Source organism: Thermobia domestica, chromosome 2, assembly GCF_964235325.1.
Source record: "Thermobia domestica chromosome 2, izTheDome1.hap1.1, whole genome shotgun sequence".
NCBI classification, from domain to species: domain Eukaryota; kingdom Metazoa; phylum Arthropoda; class Insecta; order Zygentoma; family Lepismatidae; genus Thermobia; species Thermobia domestica.
Window position 1 is genome coordinate 313,373,117 of NC_137455.1, and position 17,694 is coordinate 313,390,810.

The following is a 17,694-nucleotide window of genomic DNA, read 5'->3' on the forward strand; positions in this document are numbered from 1 at the left end:
TTAATAAACTACACCTTATTAACACAGAAACGATTGATGTATGCTAAATATTTTATTTTACGCCTCATTATGTACTCTTCTTTTCTTATGAAAATAATCGTTCTATCATTTTTCTAAAAATATAGGTAACAGTAAGTAAGATTTACTTATCGTCTTTTCGGGTGCAGTATAAGACAGGTTCCATATTATGTAGACGTATTAGACCTCCCTCAAATACTTTGGACCCCTCCCAGTTAACATTTCTGGGTGTAGAACTGGCAGTGCTGTTTGTTTTGATGTTCTTTGATTTTTTTTGGCTTCTCTTACATGCTGATCCTTCATCTGGCGGGTTTCGAGGTTTCCTTTCCAGAACATATTACATTGGTAAGCATTATTTCGCCTCATGTGGAAGTATATTGTGTTCATCGTGCATTGCGTAACAAGCAAGACGGATGATTTTGAATGTATTTTTTTTTCTTTTACGCACATGTGTGTGTGTGTGTGTGTTGATGTATGAATATGTAACATTCGGAATTCATATACCAGTACTTCTTTTGTATCAGCTGGTTTGGTTTTTAATTATTAGGTTTAATTTTATTGTGTGTGCTTTAATTCTGTAAAAAAACCCTACAAATTCTGAATGAATTGTATATCATGACTTCTGTAAATAACTTACAAAAAGCATTGACCAGCTTTCAACTGAGGAAAAATTGGTAATTAAGACTTAGACAAAACAAGCAAAGGGCAATTCAGGAGAGTGTTCGAAAAAAAATCCAGTTTAAATTTACAGGATATCTTATGCAGTAGTGTTGTTTGCACCAGATACATTTCCTCAATTTATTTTAAATTTTCCTGAATAAACTGTGAATAAAGTGTGTTCAATGTACATTTTTTTATAACACTAATCTCTGCTACGAACTCTCTTCAGTCAACGCTGAAGAGGAATTCGGATCACTGTCAAGGACTGAGTTTGCTAGGATGAATCGTTCGCAATAATCTAGAAAAAAATATTTAGTAAATCTACAAAGCTTTGAAATTAACATTAACAGTACCGGTACCTATGGCGTCAGCAAAAGACGAAAAGTTTTTTTCCACATGAGAAAGAATTGACACTTTCAAGGAATTGAATGCCCCAAGAAGGGCTATCACCATTGGTTATGCTTTCCATCGAAAAAGACCTGACACTAAGAATACCAGAGTTCAACCAGCATGTATTAGACAGATTTGCTCCAATCAAAGAGAGGAGAATGAACTTACTAATTAATTAAGGTGATTAATCGGATAAAATGTTCTGCATTTTTTATTTTTTAAAAACAGAATTTTATTTAATTTCACATGTCACATAGCATTTGCATCTAAAGTTATGCTGATTAGTCAATGAGTCAATTTTATATCTTCTGTCTCTTATCGTTCGTACTGCAACACCCGAAACCACAATCCACCGGCCGCCACTGCCTTCTAGTGGTGATTTTAATTAGAAGGAAAGAAATGAATCACAGAGGGACAAATCTGGAGGGTATGCGGATGTAGTAACACAAACTTCTTTTGAGTTAATAGCTCTTTACACTTTCCGCTTATCCACTAAAAAAATGGGACACATTTTCTGTTTCTTTAAATCTTCCATTATTATTTTTCGAGTAGTTTCCTTACCCATTTTACGAAGTTTGATATTACTCTCTTACTTACTTTTCGGCCATTCAAAATTATATCCCGAAATTTGTAAATCATATTTGTTCTTACCGGATGTGCTTGAAGCTGGGCGATTGTCATCTTGAAATAAATCTCCTGCTAGCAGTGAACCGCAAGTGGGTAGCATATACCACAAATGAACAATCCACTCGTATGCTCTCTCGTGACTATATGATTAGGGTACACATCATTGGCACGGGAAACCAGTGTTTAATTCCTGGCGGGATATCATGTGGTTTGAGTTTCATGTTAAGTGGTAGGTCTATTTCTCCCATGCAGAGATGGTACGGATCAACGATTTAGTTCGGGTCACCCGGGTCTAAGTGCCACTTCTCAGACTTGCTTTGACTGTGTGATCCGGTATGACCTGGACAAACCCGGGAAGAGTCGAAATTATATCAGACCTAGATCATTACTGCAAAATGTTATAGTACGTTAATGACATTCATTACTCGAGCTCGAAGATTTAGGCTAGTCACATATTAACCAGAGAACAGGCCAATGAAGCTGAGATAGCTAAAGATCCACACGAGAGAGGCCTGATGTGAGTGTATTGAGCGTGTGTCCCAATCACAACTTCACAGAGGCCTTTGTTTACTATGTGCTTGGCTGAGTGTGTGGTACAAGCCTTTGTCCCATTGTTCACAGTTTTCTGCCTGTACTGCGTCTCGGATTAGCTGTCCTCTTCTTTGCTCAATATGCGGCTAGTCCTAATCTAGTGTGTCATCTTGTTCGGAGTGTAGCATCTTGCAGAACCGATATTGTTTTAAGATGCAGACCTACAATCTTAACATGAAATGCACTATTACATGTGTCAACAGTTCGTTTTAAAGGTAAGTTTTAAAGTGAACGCTAACTTACTTATATAATGTAGACGAAAATAATATTTGTATTTATTTTGTAATAACTTATTTATTTTGTAATAACTTGTGTAAGTTATTACAAAATAAATACAGATATTATTTAAAAAGTAGATAACAAGGAACAAAGACAACTTGATAAGTCATCAATTACCGTTGAGTTCATTTTTCTAGTTGCTGCCTTAACCTAGATTTTTGGGTAATTCAAATTCTAGTCACACTGTAATTTCTATGGATGGCAACACTGAAAATCATTCCAATTTTCGGATGTAGAATAACATTATCTATTATTGTGGTAAATTGCATTTCATTATCTCTTTTTTTCTTACGAGAAACTGGCAAAACAAAAAATTGTTAGCTTTTGAGAAATATTTAGTAGTCTGCCCCCTTAACTCAATGGAACTAATTTTACGCCTAAAATACGCAACCATTTATGCATATAAGTTTATTAGTGCTGCATAACAGCAGGCACTTTCTTTGGATTGGATTGATTTTTTCATATCCATTTTCATTATCAAGGCTAAATGCGATAGGATCTGTAGTTTAAAGTGAAATCCGAACCGGCACTTGGGTTTGTATTCGGGAATGAAACCTGGTCGCACAAAGTATATAAAAGTTATCATAAAAACACTTTCTTGTTTCCTCTGAATATCTAACAACTTTAGCACATTAATATATACGAGGGTAATTCCGAAAGTAACCGCCGTTGTAGTGTGGCGCTAGTAGTAGTGGATGGTGTCTCACTCCTTTTACATTATACAGTCTGTGACTCGGTAAGCTCTCAACTGTTTACTGAGAGCATCGTACTGCCATGTGTGTTTTGGTACATTGTCATGGAAGTATGCAGCAAAATATAACATCTCATAATTTTGCCCTCTAGGGAAAAGAAGACGGATGATTAATGAAAATGTATTATGAAAGAACTGATGGAATTAGACTGTGAGACGAAACGGTAGAATTCCGAAAAAAAACACGGACGCCATATTGTCCACCATGAACTCATATAGCCTGAGATGAAACCAGGGATCCAGCACCAAAAGTGGGCTCTCTACAACTAAGCTACAATGACTCCAAATGGTAAATATAATGATGAAAAAGTTTATGCCCAATTTTTTTTCTCTCCATAGTTTCTTCAGGTCTTACATAGTTTTTACGAGTCGCAATTGGAATTCTTCGGCAACTCCGATATGAGAGTCAAGTTCAGTAGCAACATTAAAATATAAATATATATATATATATTTCCATCGAAGCAGGAGTGAACGTACACGGAGACAGAAAAGGCGATAGAGAAGCCTGTCAATTAACTAATCTATTGCAAGAGGATATAGATGTCGCTGTATATGTATTATCTTTTCGTTATTTGATTTCTTTCTTTTCTCTGTTGTTTTAAAATGTTCGGTCATATGAAAGAAGACGAAATAAAGCCAATAAAACAAATTGGCGACGATCTACCTCTCGATCGTTAATCAATGGCTGGTATATGTATGTAAGCGTCTACGGGGTGACATTGGTTTACAAGACCAATAAATTATGGTCAGGAACTCGTTGATTCGTCTGTCTGAATGAATCCTATAAACGAGACCCTGTAACGCAATATTCATCATATACAGTTAACAGCATTGGTTCATACATTGTGACAATTACGCTCACACACTCAATTAATTGTTCTTATATTCAAATTAAAACATATTTATATAGAAATTCAACTTATTTTAAAAGTCAAGGAAAATTTTATTTTGTTTCATTTAGCAGCCAAGCAACCTCTTTCATTTGTCCCAGGTAAAGAAGTTTCTCTGCTTTTCAGAAAGAAAAAAAAAACATAAGACGGTAACCGCACTAATAGACCACCCACTTTTCTACCTCGCCAGTAAACGGTAATGGAATTTGCTATTGTTACTCCAGCCATACTGTCGCACTACCTAAGTACCTCGATATCGCAAATATCACGTCACAGACACACAGGAACCAAAATTTTTTATCTACAATCTTCGCAAGTGCTTATGAAACTCTTTAACATCACGTACTAGCCCAGAAGAGACGCTAGAGACCCAAGCCAAATTATCAACCGATTTTTGGGAAATGGTGTCACGAACTTAAAGCGGCGAATCAGAATCCGAAATTCAAAATTCACAAAGAGAAGAATGAAGCGTCTATTTTTTTTAAAAAAAAATAAGGAAAGCTGGGAGAACGCCTACACGGAAGAGAGTATACTCTAAGTCGACACTTCATCGTGAAAACATCACCAACACGCGATTCATAAGCGTACGTCAACTCATATATACATATATATATATATATATATATATATATATATATATATATATATATTTAAGTGTTTAAATTTCAGAAAAATGGCTAGCTAAACACCCGTTAGCAGCCAGTTACTTAAACCACGCGTTATCCACAGCAACTTCGTCGTTACAAGATTATTTATACAAATATTTAAAACATCGACAGATAGACATAATTCTTATCATCTTACGGTAACGCTACATAAATGGTGATGTTGAAGTGAGTCTGTGATTCTATATACGTTGATTTCCCGCATAAAGTGCAAAGACAGGAAAAGTAGTGCGATGGATGGCGGATATATATAAACTGTGCGAGTGAAATTTAAGTGCAGATGGATTTGATAAGTGACGCATCGTTGCATTTCAACAACATGGAGATGAAGGACGGAGACACGGGTTCGATCCCCGATACTCGAGACAGATGCCTTGCCACAGGAAGACCCAGACGCTTCAGACAAACGAGGACCTCTTCTTCGGGAGTTGAATCCAGAGGACAGCGGGGTCTGAGAAGGGACATTAGGAAGCATTGTGACGGTCAGTTAAGTACTGTGCAGTTTTCTTCTGAAGTGTGGAAATATAAGCGGAAGGACTTATTAAGGTAGGACAAAGTATTCTGCTATTTTCTTTATTGAAGAAGGACTATGGCCAATATTTCCGTGATTCGTGATCTCCATACTCACCTTTTCCTAGAAACTTCGGGACATTGTTTATTCATACGGAACTGTCCGTAAACATTTAGAGCATTTTTTTTTTATTCTTTTTAAAAGAAGTAAACATATAGCCTAATGCCTTGGTTGCATTTCCAAAATTAATTCACTGATATAGGAACTGTTAATTTCATTCTTGAATAAGTACCATAAAATTTTTGATTATTTTACTAGTGAAATTTGTATACATTGATTTGATCTTCAATCATGCATTTATTTGTAATCGTAATGTGTCAATATTTAGATCCTTGAAGCCGTCATTATAATCATTTATATGCAATCCAGTATTTATTTATATCAAGTATGGATTATTTCTCTTTTAAACATAAATCGCGTTTAAGATGTGTGAATGTAATGTAATTTCTGTTTTGAGTAAACTATGATTTAGCGTCAAAGTCTAGTTTTTCAAATTTTAACATTTGTATAGGTTGTGTTAGGGAAATATGTGTCAGAGCGGTAAACAGGCTTAATATGATTTTATTGTAACTTGTCGATTTTTATTATACTCATTCTTAAAAGAAACAATCAATATAAAGCTTCCAAAGACGTGCTATGTTGAGTAAGTTTCAGACAAATAAGTGTAAATACTCTTAGCTCGTAATATCGTTAGAGTCTCATAAATAAGGTAAACAACTTAAGACACTCGAGTAAATCCCTTCGGAGGTACCTATCTGAGCAACGAACGCAGATAGGGTCCATAGCTATGGAGAAACGTGTATTCGCAAAATAAGGAATCAGTGAGAAAATCAGCAAGCGTCGACAATATAATTATTTTGATCAATTGGCCAAACTATAATAATGGTAGTACTATATATATATATATATTTCTGTGTAGTGTACTTGAATATGAAATATTTGTGTAGTTAGTGTTGTGTAACGATTTTTATTGTGAATTGTATTATTTACCAACTGATATAGTATGTGTACAAAGCTATGTTTTGTTTATGCAAATCTTTTAATATTGAAAATTCATTAGAGTTCATTAGAAACAGTGCACTAAATTTTCTCAAAAGCATACTATCGCTTCTAAACTATTTCTCCAGTAAGTCTTGCAAGCAACCTAAATCATTAATTCTTTCATTCCGCAATCCGATTCTTAAACTTATTTCCATTTCTTTTATTAATTAAAAGAGGTAGTAACTGTGGGCGAATTACTTAATAGTCGTTTATGTCTAGGGGGAAAACAATAAATCATTTTGCTAATTAATATTCAGTTTAATAGAAATTTTTGTTTGTATAACTACGTCATAGTAATTATAAAGAATCGAATATTGTCAGTTTAGTTGAGTAGAAATAGATTGTTGCTAAATTTTACAGTCAAGATTGAATAATTTGAATATTACGTTGTACAGTGAAGAATGTGTTAAGAGAAATCATATTATTTGGTCAAAACAGTCAAAAGTCTGATTCATTTTCAGTAAAGTCAATTAATTCATTTTTTTGTAAATCCAAATTAACTTTCTTGTTGATTTTTGTAGATATCACCTTATTTCTCGTTAAATTTATTAAAAGTCTATTTGACGTTAGAACCAAAGCAGTTATGTGGTTATCATTTCAAAGATATGCCTATTTCTTTAACCGTTATTAGCATACCTAGAAGAACAGAAAAAGTTGAAGCACGGTTACATTGACCATCAGAAATTTTTATCTAAATTAACTCATTTTTTTTTTTAAAACTTTAAATTAAACTTTCCTTGTTTGTTGCTTTTTAACTATTTTTGCTATCTCCACACACTTCGGTGACAGAGTGATAGTCAGTGTAGCCAACTGAACAAGCCATTAGCGAAAAATCTTTCTTTCAGCTTTGCAGCTTGTGAGATTTTTGCTCCGCATGTTTAAATCACTTAACTATTAACTACGCACCTGTTTTCCTAGCGCCTTGGAGACACCGTTATGGGGAAAACAGGATCGATTAGACTTAGGTCATCTTTAGTTATATATATCATTTTTTTTTAATTCCAAACCATCTTAGCAAAACTGTATTTTCACCTTGGAGAACTGAAGTTCAAGCCCCGTGGAGTCAACTTCAATTCTCCAAACTCTCATTCATTTTTTTTATTTGTGTAATAGGCAGATGAGTTGTCGCTCATCAATACCATTCACTTTTCAAGTACAAGGTCAGGTATTCATTTCTCTGATGCATATTAGGCTCATCCGTGAGTGCCTTAATTATTCATTCTAGTTCAGATTAAATATGCAAATTAGAGATAAGGAATCGAATTCCGAAAACAATACGTTTCATATTCTTCGTCGCCCAAATACATAAGATCTGCTTATTCATAATATCACGCAGTAATTCTATTTGGCAGCCCGAGCAGAAATTTTCCTTTAATTATTAGTAATTTTCTATCGTTGCAAAACTTAGCGCCCGAGACAATAGCATTATCATTACCAAACTTGGCTTCCAATTCCGGAACCCACAGTGTTACAAGAAATGGCTTCCCGAACAGGAACCCGAATGCGTAGTTAATCTTATTTGAGGGACTCGAATGCGTAGTTAATCCTATTTGAGGGACCCGAATGCGTAGTTAATCCTATTTGAAGGACCAACATGCGTAGTTAATTTTATTTCAGGACCGAAAAGCGTAGTAAGCTTAAAAAAAAAAAAGTAGGAAATCTAGTTTGGAGAAGCATACATAGTAAATTTCGAACAGCGAACGAAAACAGTAATCAAGTCTATTACGTAATACTAAAATTAAGAATGGGAAGCGTGATAGGAAATTAGGTAACTTTGTATTCAAAGAATCATTATTTCGAGATTACCCGTAGGGAACGATTAAGCGTTCTACTCCCCCTCGCAACCAATTTTATTTCATTTCAGCACATGCGTAAATAATAATAATAATAATAATAATAATAATAATAATAATAATAATAATAATAGTTCTTACCTCATGTTTGTTTGTTGGTTTGTTTGATTGGAAGAGAAAGGAGATACACCATTTTGTTTGTTTAAAAAAAAAGAGAAGAAAAGAAGGAAAGAAGAAAACAAAAAGGTAATGCACCAGGTAAGCGACTAATATAAGTGAACATGCAAATTTTTGGCATATTGATGCATAAATTTAGCTAAGTGTGTTTCTAGTGAATAACATTAGTATTAATATAATTATATAGTCATATATAGATATATGTTTAGAATAGGTTAGATTTAATACTTTTATTTACACGTGCATTTTATTACTTAAATATTATTGTGTTTTAGATATTTTATCTGTTAATTAATACACTATTTGTATATGCACATGAATATACATGTGAACAAAAAAAAAAAAAAAAAAAAAGAATGAACTAAGTTGTTGTGGAAAACGTGTGGTGATAAAGTAGCTTGGCATGCTACATTGATGAAATAGTAATATTTTTGCGTATTAAGGTGAACTTAGAGTACGAAATTTAGAGTGATTGACAGCATAGGTCAGATAATTAGAATTAATTTTAGACAAATTTTAATAAGAATCATTCTGACAATCCAGTTATTTAAGTCTACTTGCAGATGCCACAGTTGAGGCCATCTACCTTGAGGCAACGACCAAGAAACAGGATGTCTGCAATGGAAGAAGCACAACGTTGTCGCACGTGTGGACGTGACCTATGGGAACAGGATTTGGATCCCACGGATGAGGCTCAAAATTGTCCTGAATGTGGTGACCAGAGGAATACAAGTCCAGTTATGGAAAATGATGTCACTCAAGGAAGTAGAGACAACATTCAACAGCATCACAGGCCGAACAGCACTAATGGCGATTTTCAGGAATCTCTTCTATCAGCGTTACATGAGTTCATGAGACAACAAAAAGAAGAAAACAAGAAAAACGAAGAATTTAGAGAAGAACAGAGGAAGAAAAACGAAGAATTTAGAGAAGAACAGAGGAAGAATATAGAAGAACAAAACAAGAAAATCGAAGAATTTAGAGAAGAACAGAGGAAGAATATAGAAGAACAGAACAAGAAAAACGAAGAATTCAGAGAAGAACAAGATAGAAAACTTGACAAGCTCATGGAAAAACAAGACCATTTGGCACAAAACCGAGAAGAACAAGAGAGAAAACTTGACAAGCTCATGGAAAAACAAGACCATTTGGCAGAAGACCTCTCGAGGAAACTACAGGAGCAAGCCAGGAGGCTGGACGAACACGAGAAGTCAAACAAGGAAGCGCTGGAGGACTTCAAGCGCACCATCTCCCAAAGTCTGGAGGAACAGAGAGAGCGGCAGCACAGGCAGTTGCAGGAGACAGAAGAACGTCTCACGGCACAAGCTGGCCAAATGGAAGAGAGGATGGTCAGGCAAATGGAGGAAAGGCAGGAACAGGTCCTAGAAGATATGCAGCGCATGCGGATGGACTTGGAGACGCAGACCCAAGCACAAAGGATAGAGCTGCAGACAAGGATGGAGAATATTGAACATTCCATGACTGTACGACAAGAGGAGCTAATAGAGAGCCTCACTAATCAGAGCACCAGGATTGAGGAACTCCGGCAAATCCAGGATGTCGAACGGGAGAAAGCAGGAGCTATTCAGCAGACGGTGGACCAACTGACAGCATCCCTAACGGAGAAGATGTCCGAGTTGGTAGAAAGGAGAGTTGGGGAAGCAGTAAGAAACATACCTCAACCCGCCTTCTCAGAACCCCCTCGAAGGACTCCAACGCCTCCGGTTTCAAATCCAATTTTAGAAGACCTCAGTCAAGGGAATCAGGAGAGTGGAAGATCTGTGGACTCTCACGCTAGCTGCAGAAGTTTTCTTCGAGCTCCTAAAATAGATGAATTGCCATCGTTTGACCCGGATACGGATGTGGGACTGCCATCAACCTTCCTTGAGCGGTTGTTGGATGACTGCAGGCTATACGGAATAGCGCAGGAAGAACTTCTCCACATAATTCCACGTATCCTACGTGGAGCAGCAAAGATGTGGATAGACAATCACATCCAACAGTTCAGAACTTTTGAAGACTTCCGTCGTGCCTTTCTGAGGAATTTCCAAAGCGAAGCCATTATTCAGCGAAAGCTCACTCGCCTCAGAAACACACGCTATAGGGCTGATTCACGTAAGTCCCTGCGTGAATTCTTTTGGGAGCAAGTCAAGGCGTTCCGAGAACTAAGTCCTTCTATGTCGGAAGCAGAAGTTCTCTCAAACGTGAAGAACATGCTACCGTTACGTATCCAAAGGCAGCTCATCGGAGTTCAGCTGGAGGATACGGAGCAACTGTCAATGATCCTCTGGGACAGCGAGGAGCTGGACAGGATAGAGAGTTTCCAGAGAGACCGAAATGCCCAAAGGAATAACAGTGGTACGACAGGCCAACGGAGAGCACAGAATGTGCGTAGGCAGTCAACGGAGGAAACCGTATATAGGGACTCCAGAAATAGGAGACAACGGCACCATCCTTATCGAAGAGAGGACAATCGATTGCGCAACACTCACCAGCCATCACAGCGGACTGATGAAGACAGTTCCGGCAGCGAGAGAAGTACAGGAGCACCGACAAGAGGTCACGCGCAGCACCGTTTCCGCCGCAATCAAAGAAACAGAGGAGACAGGTCAAGAAATGAAGAAAGACAGGTCCGACAAGTGACCACGCATCGAGGGAACAGCTCGGAGCGAAGAGGTCACACCAGAGGAAACAATCGTGGGTCACGAGGGAGAGGTAGCAGTACCCCAGACAGCATCAATGCTACCAACCCACTGGTCCTGCAGGCAGAGCAGCAGCAGGAAAACTAAAAACTGACTTCAACGGTCCAGGTTCGAGTCGAGGTTACGTGACAGCTTGCTGGAAAACAGACTAAGATACACAATGGCATGAAAACTAATGGAAGCATAGAAATATAATGATTGTAAGCAACAAGTAAAAAAAAAAAAATCAAGAAGATACTGCAAGAAAAGTATAAGTCAAGAATAAAGTAGTAGCGCGAAGAAAGAAAACTTAGCAGGAAACTGATGAAAGAAATATAAGAGAATTTTGTTTATGGCATAACTCAGTTGAATGTACCTGCATCTCTTATCCAAGCGGCTAACCCTAGAAGATAAACATAAAGAATAAGAATATCTACTATATGGAAGCATAATGCCCAGAAATGAATTTGTTTACCAGCATTTGTTTTAACTTTATTTCAGATACCGGATGTGAGGCAATCAAAACTACAGAGGAAGATTGGAAAAAGATGTTCACCAATGTGCGCAACCCAGCATTGAAACCGGCCCAGGAGATATAATTTTTGTTATGCACGAAGAAGTGCCTGTATACGGAGCAATCGGTAGAGATGGATTCCCGATTTGAGCTCTCTGAAGTGGAGTTTTGCGTTTAGAGCAGAGACTCAACGCACCCCTTCGCCTTGGTGATGATACCTGCGAAAACGCGCCGAGCCTAAGAATAGTGAGCTACGAGCAGCGAGCAGATGACAAATCCACCAAGATGTTTGCAAGTTCCCACAATTGGATGTTCGCGACATGGAACTTTGCCTTGATCATTTTACTCTCCTTATATTTTAAAGTTATGGTACTGAAGATGAATCATGGCCGAAGAATAAAAGCAAAAGTGCGAGCAGTGGCTTTGCCCTCGCACATGGAAGAATTGAAGCTCCATGCCACCCTCTGTAACCAATGCTCTCTTTCCCGATGATACAAGACGCTGAAGATTATATAATTTTGTTGTTTTGTTACCTAGGGCAGCCAGCACTTTGGAAGAAATATAAGAAGTCGTATACCGCGCAGAGAAAATAAAGAACTCCAAGAGACAATTAAGAATAAGGTCATATTATTTAAAACATGCCTCATAATCTTGTGTCCAGCAGCTTGAACTGACCACCAACTCAATACCTGAGACCTCTCATCTAGATTGAGATTATCTCTCTCAGCATGCACGAAATTTTAACATTAGGGTTCGGATTTTTGGTGAATTTATAAATTGTCTTCTTCAACATAGATTAGGGTTAGGATTTTCATGTATTTGTACTTTTTGTCAGAATTTGAACTTTTCTATTTATCAAATGTTACTTCTCCTTAGATGCAGCCGTGCTTCACTCTGTTGCAGCACTTGCTACATCTTGGGAGGGGGGTATTGTGACAATTACGCTCACACACTCAATTAATTGTTCTTATATTCAAATTAAAACATATTTATATAGAAATTCAACTTATTTTAAAAGTCAAGGAAAATTTTATTTTGTTTCATTTAGCAGCCAAGCAACCTCTTTCATTTGTCCCAGGTAAAGAAGTTTCTCTGCTTTTCAGAAAGAAAAAAAAAACATAAGACGGTAACCGCACTAATAGACCACCCACTTTTCTACCTCGCCAGTAAACGGTAATGGAATTTGCTATTGTTACTCCAGCCATACTGTCGCACTACCTAAGTACCTCGATATCGCAAATATCACGTCACAGACACACAGGAACCAAAATTTTTTATCTACAATCTTCGCAAGTGCTTATGAAACTCTTTAACATCACGTACTAGCCCAGAAGAGACGCTAGAGACCCAAGCCAAATTATCAACCGATTTTTGGGAAATGGTGTCACGAACTTAAAGCGGCGAATCAGAATCCGAAATTCAAAATTCACAAAGAGAAGAATGAAGCGTCTATTTTTTTTAAAAAAAATAAGGAAAGCTGGGAGAACGCCTACACGGAAGAGAGTATACTCTAAGTCGACACTTCATCGTGAAAACATCACCAACACGCGATTCATAAGCGTACGTCAACTCATATATACATATACATATATATATATATATATATATATATATATATATATATATATATATTTAAGTGTTTAAATTTCAGAAAAATGGCTAGCTAAACACCCGTTAGCAGCCAGTTACTTAAACCACGCGTTATCCACAGCAACTTCGTCGTTACAAGATTATTTATACAAATATTTAAAACATCGACAGATAGACATAATTCTTATCATCTTACGGTAACGCTACATAAATGGTGATGTTGAAGTGAGTCTGTGATTCTATATACGTTGATTTCCCGCATAAAGTGCAAAGACAGGAAAAGTAGTGCGATGGATGGCGGATATATATAAACTGTGCGAGTGAAATTTAAGTGCAGATGGATTTGATAAGTGACGCATCGTTGCATTTCAACAACATGGAGATGAAGGACGGAGACACGGGTTCGATCCCCGATACTCGAGACAGATGCCTTGCCACAGGAAGACCCAGACGCTTCAGACAAACGAGGACCTCTTCTTCGGGAGTTGAATCCAGAGGACAGCGGGGTCTGAGAAGGGACATTAGGAAGCATTGTGACGGTCAGTTAAGTACTGTGCAGTTTTCTTCTGAAGTGTGGAAATATAAGCGGAAGGACTTATTAAGGTAGGACAAAGTATTCTGCTATTTTCTTTATTGAAGAAGGACTATGGCCAATATTTCCGTGATTCGTGATCTCCATACTCACCTTTTCCTAGAAACTTCGGGACATTGTTTATTCATACGGAACTGTCCGTAAACATTTAGAGCATTTTTTTTTATTCTTTTTAAAAGAAGTAAACATATAGCCTAATGCCTTGGTTGCATTTCCAAAATTAATTCACTGATATAGGAACTGTTAATTTCATTCTTGAATAAGTACCATAAAATTTTTGATTATTTTACTAGTGAAATTTGTATACATTGATTTGATCTTCAATCATGCATTTATTTGTAATCGTAATGTGTCAATATTTAGATCCTTGAAGCCGTCATTATAATCATTTATATGCAATCCAGTATTTATTTATATCAAGTATGGATTATTTCTCTTTTAAACATAAATCGCGTTTAAGATGTGTGAATGTAATGTAATTTCTGTTTTGAGTAAACTATGATTTAGCGTCAAAGTCTAGTTTTTCAAATTTTAACATTTGTATAGGTTGTGTTAGGGAAATATGTGTCAGAGCGGTAAACAGGCTTAATATGATTTTATTGTAACTTGTCGATTTTTATTATACTCATTCTTAAAAGAAACAATCAATATAAAGCTTCCAAAGACGTGCTATGTTGAGTAAGTTTCAGACAAATAAGTGTAAATACTCTTAGCTCGTAATATCGTTAGAGTCTCATAAATAAGGTAAACAACTTAAGACACTCGAGTAAATCCCTTCGGAGGTACCTATCTGAGCAACGAACGCAGATAGGGTCCATAGCTATGGAGAAACGTGTATTCGCAAAATAAGGAATCAGTGAGAAAATCAGCAAGCGTCGACAATATAATTATTTTGATCAATTGGCCAAACTATAATAATGGTAGTACTATATATATATATATTTCTGTGTAGTGTACTTGAATATGAAATATTTGTGTAGTTAGTGTTGTGTAACGATTTTTATTGTGAATTGTATTATTTACCAACTGATATAGTATGTGTACAAAGCTATGTTTTGTTTATGCAAATCTTTTAATATTGAAAATTCATTAGAGTTCATTAGAAACAGTGCACTAAATTTTCTCAAAAGCATACTATCGCTTCTAAACCATTTCTCCAGTAAGTCTTGCAAGCAACCTAAATCATTAATTCTTTCATTCCGCAATCCGATTCTTAAACTTATTTCCATTTCTTTTATTAATAAAAAGAGGTAGTAACTGTGGGCGAATTACTTAATAGTCGTTTATGTCTAGGGGGAAAACAATAAATCATTTTGCTAATTAATATTCAGTTTAATAGAAATTTTTGTTTGTATAACTACGTCATAGTAATTATAAAGAATCGAATATTGTCAGTTTAGTTGAGTAGAAATAGATTGTTGCTAAATTTTACAGTCAAGATTGAATAATTTGAATATTACGTTGTACAGTGAAGAATGTGTTAAGAGAAATCATATTATTTGGTCAAAACAGTCAAAAGTCTGATTCGTTTTCAGTAAAGTCAATTAATTCATTTTTTTGTAAATCCAAATTAACTTTCTTGTTGATTTTTGTAGATATCACCTTATTTCTCGTTAAATTTATTAAAAGTCTATTTGACGTTAGAACCAAAGCAGTTATGTGGTTATCATTTCAAAGATATGCCTATTTCTTTAACCGTTATTAGCATACCTAGAAGAACAGAAAAAGTTGAAGCACGGTTACATTGACCATCAGAAATTTTTATCTAAATTAACTCATTTTTTTTAAAAACTTTAAATTAAACTTTCCTTGTTTGTTGCTTTTTAACTATTTTTGCTATCTCCACACACTTCGGTGACAGAGTGATAGTCAGTGTAGCCAACTGAACAAGCCATTAGCGAAAAATCTTTCTTTCAGCTTTGCAGCTTGTGAGATTTTTGCTCCGCATGTTTAAATCACTTAACTATTAACTACGCACCTGTTTTCCTAGCGCCTTGGAGACACCGTTATGGGGAAAACAGGATCGATTAGACTTAGGTCATCTTTAGTTATATATATCATTTTTTTTTAATTCCAAACCATCTTAGCAAAACTGTATTTTCACCTTGGAGAACTGAAGTTCAAGCCCCGTGGAGTCAACTTCAATTCTCCAAACTCTCATTCATTTTTTTTTATTTGTGTAATAGGCAGATGAGTTGTCGCTCATCAATACCATTCACTTTTCAAGTACAAGGTCAGGTATTCATTTCTCTGATGCATATTAGGCTCATCCGTGAGTGCCTTAATTAGTCATTCTAGTTCAGATTAAATATGCAAATTAGAGATAAGGAATCGAATTCCGAAAACAATACGTTTCATATTCTTCGTCGCCCAAATACATAAGATCTGCTTATTCATAATATCACGCAGTAATTCTATTTGGCAGCCCGAGCAGAAATTTTCCTTTAATTATTAGTAATTTTCTATCGTTGCAAAACTTAGCGCCCGAGACAATAGCATTATCATTACCAAACTTGGCTTCCAATTCCGGAACCCACAGTGTTACAACATTAAGTAATGATTTTCCTCGGCGAATTGTGCCCTTCCACCATTTTGTAAATCAACTATTGTTGGATATATTTAAAATACAATAAAATTTAATAAACAATATTTTGTCCTCTGACCTTGTACTTATATTCTTCTACATAATTTTAATCATTTTTCGATTATGCACTAAATGGGAATACGATGGTTCAGAGAGGAGTCCCTCACCTCTGCTGCTAGGGGTCCTTGGTTCGATCCCAGGCAACGAGAATTTGTGGTGGACAACATCATATCCGTGGAACCGTGGTGGCTCAGTGGTAGAGCGTTCATCTCTAGTGCACGGGGTCCTTCGTTCGATCCAAGCTCGTACCAAATGAACTTTGTGGTGGACAGACACCGGGTGAGATGGTTTTCTCAGGGTCTCCCGTTTCTCCCACTTTATTCATTCCACCATTTCATTCATTTATCATCATTACCGTCTCCTTTAGCCTAGCCGCATAATCCTGGGACGTAAAACTTAGATTTCATTTCATTTCTACATCATGTCGTGGATTTTCTCGGGGTTCTTCGATTCCTTACAGATTCTCATTCCACCAAATTCTTTCATAATAATTTACTTTCATTAATCGTTCATTTCATTTAGCCTAAAACGACTAATCGTTTGACGTTAAAGTAAATAATTCGTTTCAATTTTCTTTTTCTTTCTTTTTTGTGTGAAATGCGAAACTAATATTCTGAATCTAGAGCTATAAGCTATATTTTTTTTTTTTTTTTTGAACGAGGAGCTCATTTTAATACGATGATCAGGAGATAGATCTGTACAGAACCATTTTTTTAAATGAGGTGTAGCGTCTCTTTCAGCGTCAAGACTATATGAGACGGACCTAAAAGCTTAACATGGGATCCAAATCACATTATCTCTAGGCAAGAATGAAACACGAGTTTCCTGCGCGAAAGACAGCCGTGGTAACTATGTGTAGCCAGGGAGCTCAATTACGGCCAAGTGTCTGGAAACCCACAACACCTCTTAATATTTGCGAGATTCCCGCCTTATGAAGACATGCCTTATTTTCCTTATCCAAAATTTGTTTCTGAAATTTTGCTGGATAATTTTTGAAACATCCTGTATATGCTAATAATTATCTTTTTTTTTTTTACTTCTCTCCTTTTTTCCTAGTCTAATGGCTTGTGGCTTTGTTGCATCAGGTCCCTGGTTCGATTCACGGATGGAAAGCATGAACGTGCTACAGTGGTTCATAGCCCACTTTGCATTGTAGAGATAGCCTCGATGTTGTCAGTAAATAAAAGATACAACTCAACCAGAATTTTTCAGCATAAGAG

The 17,694-nt window shown here is 36.3% G+C and overlaps 1 protein-coding gene across 1 annotated transcript in view; it reads left to right on the plus strand.

Moving 5' to 3' along the window:
• Positions 1-17,694, plus strand: part of zfh1 (Zn finger homeodomain 1) — a 746,119-nt gene that overhangs the window by 23,728 nt on the left and 704,697 nt on the right. The gene's annotated exons all lie outside the window — the stretch shown is intronic.